Source organism: Choloepus didactylus, chromosome 5 (assembly GCF_015220235.1).
Source record: "Choloepus didactylus isolate mChoDid1 chromosome 5, mChoDid1.pri, whole genome shotgun sequence".
NCBI classification, from domain to species: Eukaryota; Metazoa; Chordata; class Mammalia; order Pilosa; family Megalonychidae; genus Choloepus; species Choloepus didactylus.
The window spans coordinates 23,475,541-23,480,128 of NC_051311.1; the positions used below are offsets into that span (position 1 = coordinate 23,475,541).

Here is a 4,588-nt window from a genome sequence, read left to right on the forward strand (position 1 = left end):
TCAACTTACTGATGATTTAAATCTACAACATGTCCTCACAGTAACAGTTAGGCCAGTCCTTGCTTGACCAGAAAACTGAGCACTATTACCTGGCCAAGTTGTCCCATGGCCTGACCCATGGCAGAAAATAATAGAATACACCTTAAAAATATTTTGTAATAACTTTTGATTTACAGAACAGTTTCAAAGACAGTATATAGAGTTCCTACATACCTTTCATCCAGTAATGCCTATATATCTTGTCTAACTATTGTATCTTTGTCTGAACTAAAGACATTAACATTGGTACAATATCAACTAAACCACACTCATTATTTGTATTTCACCACTCTTTCCACCTATGTCCTCCTTCTGTATCCAGGATACTACAGTGCATCTATTGTCATTTCTCCTTAGTCTCCTCCAAGAAAGTTCCCAATATTTTCTTGTTCTTCATGACCTTGACAGTGTTCAAAGTCACCGGTCAGGTATTTGGTAAAATTTACCTAATTTTTTGTTTGCTTAATTTATTGTCATAATTAGACTGGGATTATAATTTTGGATAAAATACAGTAAAGGTGAAGTCTTTCTTATGGCCACATGTGAGATAGTATGTGATATCAACATGGACTGTCAGCAATGTTAACCATGATCGCTTAGTGAAAATACTGTCTGATAGGTCTCTCCACTGTAAAGTTACTCTTTTTTCTCTTCCTACACTCTTTATAGAAAGGAGGGAAATCAAGCTCCAGTTCATGGGGGAGGAGATATCCACATGTATTATATGACTTTCTTCTATAGGGAATATTTTTTCCTTCTTTTCCATTTACTTATATGTTCAATAATATATTTGTATCATTGGACACTGACGTCCATTCAATCCCGTACTATTGTTATTTACTTCTTCTCCCAAATTATTCCAGCTTTGGCCATAAGGAACACTTTCAGGCTATATCCAGCATCTTCTTGACGTGCCCTCTCCCACCTGTTGTTTTGTGAACAATTCTTTATTTTCTGCCATTACAAGATGCCTAGGTTCAGCTTGCATTTTACTTGCCACAGCCTAAAATCAGCAATTTCTCCAAGGAGTATTGTTGCCCTTAATTGAAAATTGGTATTTACAAACAAAACTTGGACACTGGGTAAGCTTGCTACTACTGTGATGTCACTAATTTTAGCCTTCTAATCAGACAGAACTAAGAAATATATGTGTTAACCCATATATGCTCACATATCAATTTTTTTTGTATTTGTCTATTTATATTTGTGGTTTGGAATGGTATCTTTAACCTGCTGAAAGAAAGAAAAAAACTGAAAATTTTATAATCAGGGAAAATAGCTCTCAACTATAAAGGTGAACTAAAGACTTTCCAAAACAAAAACAGAAACAAAGACACCAGAACAAAATAAACAAAACACCTGAAGGAATTCATCACCATACCTACTCAGAGAAGTTATCCAGACTGAAAGGAAAAGATATATGAATAAATCAAAGATAGGTCAATAGAAAGTAGGCAAACCAATGCAGAGAAAGAAACAGAAAATGAAAGCGTAATAGAGCATCTGATATTTTAGGACAGTATCAGTTTTTCTGACATGCTTTTAGATGTGTTATCTCAATTTCAAACAAAGTATATTTCAAGGCAAGCAAGTTACCATAGATGAAGTAGCATGCTTTTCTTTTATTAGAGAAGCTGTGGGTTTACCGAACAATCATGCATAAAACAAAGGACTCCCAAAAACCACCTTATTAGCATCTTGCATTGGTGTGGTACGTGTGTTACAATTGATGAAAACACTTTTCACTTTTTTATAATTGTTCTATTAAATACAGTCCATAGTTTAGCTTAGGGTTCACTGTTAGTGTTGTCCAGTTTTGTGTGGTTTAAATTTTTTTTATTCTAGTACCATATATGCAACCTAAAATTTTCCCTTTTAACCACATTCACATACATGATTCAGGCTATTGATTACATGTACAATGTTGTGCTAATGTTGCTACCAGTCATTACCAAAACTTTTCCATCATCTCAAATAGAAACTGTAAATTTTCAGCCTTAACTCCCTTTTCTCTGTCCCCACTCCATCCTGTGGTAATCTGTATTCTAGATTCTGACTCTATGACTTATTTTAATTTTTTCATATCAGTGAGATCATACGATATTTGCCCTTTTGTTTATGGCTTATTTCAGTCATATGCTGTGTCCAATGTTCATTTGTGTATAGCATATATCAGAACTTCACTCCTGTTGAGGGCTGTATAATATTCCATTGCATGTATTCCATGGTACATGTGGGGGGAGGGCTGGGCTGGGCACAGTAGTATTGCATGGAGGTGGTGAGGGGGAGGTCCATGCTAGTCCAGCTGATGGGTATAGAATATGCCGTGAAGTCCATCAGCCCTACCCCAAGTCCTTCTCTTGGTGAGTGGCAATGAGCACCTTGGTGGTGACCTAGCAGCCGCTGCCAGAGCTCAGTGTGGAGGCCTGCAGAGCCCAGCCCTGCCAAGGAAGCAGTGTGGACCAGAGTGTGTAAGCACATCATGGTCCACAGTCTTGAGGACTTCCTCATCAAGAACTGAGACACACTGACGCTGGTAGACAAGCCCTTCTTCTTGGTGCTGGAAGAAGATGGCACAACTGTAGACACAGAGGAGTATTTCCAGTCTTTGGCAGAGGATACAGTGTTCATGTGGCTTCAGAAGGGGCAAGCCCGGCATCCCCCATCAGAGCAGGGGAATAGGTGCCAACTCTCCATCTCCTATAAGACTGTTGTGAAGATTGATGTGGCTTTTGATCTGGACAAAGTTGAATGCACAGGACTTCATTGGCTGCCTGAATGTAAGGGCTACTCTACGGTACATAATCCCTCTCCAATGCTCTGCTCTGCTTTGGGGCCAAGCACATCATGAAGGAAGTTCTTTGCTGGGCCCTCTTCAGCACGCAAGGACAGGCCACATGGGCTTGGCACCTCCTGTTACATGCAGTAACCCATGGATGCCACAGAGGAAGGGAAGTCCCCCCAAGGACAAGTCCTCTTCCCTCATCCCGACTTGACTGAAGATACTGCAATAAAGGCCCAAGTCCTTGGAGGCCTCCCCTGGCCAAGGACTAGACTGGAAATCCCATGCTCAGCTGGTATAGCCCACAAGCCTGGCAGCTAGAGAGCTTATTACCTCCCCACACCTCTCTCACTGCACAGGACCACCAATGAGGAAGCAGGAGGAAGGGCTGGAAACCTGAGGTGCCCTGGACAAAGGAGAAGTGCAGATCCTTGGCCTGGCCCAGCTCCTTCCTGCTTAAGGTAACAGCTAACCAAGAGTGGCCATCAGCTGGCTGTGACATGAAGTTTGCTCCTCAGCAAACTGTTTTCGCAACACTTTCTTCTCCCTCCCTACCTCCTGACCTCCCCATCCCAGAATACACCTGGGTGAATTGTCAAGCCCAGTAGTGTATGATATTAGAGAGCTTGCAATAAATTATTTATGCTGATCCAAAAAATTAGAGTATTTCTTAATTATAGAAGTCCTAGGTTGCCAAGTATACATATCATACATGATTTTGTCTGCACACAACAGCTTCAAAAATGTGAAGCAAAAATTGACAGAGGTAAAGAAATGATCACAATGAAAATCAGAGTTGGAGATTTTATCAATCCTCTCCTGGACAAAATTCAGTAGGGATCAGATAATAAAGCTGAATATTTTCTTTTCATATGTTTAAATAGTATGTTTTTAACTATAGCTTTTGCACATTGTTCAAAGTTTTCGTCTTCTTGTTCTTAATTGATAATTTGTAGGAGCTTATCAGATGTGAGGACACAAACTATTTTTTATGAGAGTTCCAAACATTTTCCCCATTTAAAAATGTGTCTTCATATTTGTTTATGTGATTTTCATATAGAGAAATATTATGTATAGTTATGTATTTAATTCTACCTAACTTTTCATTTAATGAATTTGAAAAAAAAATATTTCCCCATTGCAAAATATAGATACTTAACTATGCTTTTAGAATACTTTCATAGTTTCTTTCTGTACTCAAATATTTAGTCAATCTATAATTTATATTGGTATATTGTATGAAAAACCACATTAGTTTTGAGTTTTTTTAATGTATGAACCAATTATCACAGTATCATTTATTAACTAAACATACTAGTAAATTAGGAGAAATTTCACTTTTATATTTGAATATTCATTTTAAATGGATCTATTTTTAGGATTTCTATTCTTACCCATAGATATATCTGTTCTTGAATTAATACTACTTTAAAGCTTATTATAGCTTGTGAAATATCAGGCTGTAAAATTCCACTCTCATTGTCTTTCTTCTATATTTCCTTTATTATTATGTATTATTAGCACAGAAGAAATGTGTAATTATATTGTCTAGTTCCAAAATAAAAGCTATTTGGGATTTTGACTGAAATATAATTACATATAGACTATGTATGCTGCCCTGTTTCTAATTTTAATAAAAATGTCTTTGTTTTTTATTGTTACATATGAATTTGAATATTGAATTGAAATTGAGACTCATTTTAGGTTAATAATGTGTATTTATGGTTTTATAATAATATTAATAATTATAATGTATTTAATGCTTAC

At 37.0% G+C, this 4,588-nt stretch overlaps 1 pseudogene; it reads left to right on the forward strand.

Annotated features, from left to right (window-relative positions):
• The first annotated feature begins 2,412 nt into the window (after positions 1 to 2,412).
• LOC119535094 lies at positions 2,413 to 3,053 on the forward strand (annotated as a pseudogene).
• The last annotated feature ends 1,535 nt before the right edge of the window (positions 3,054 to 4,588 follow it).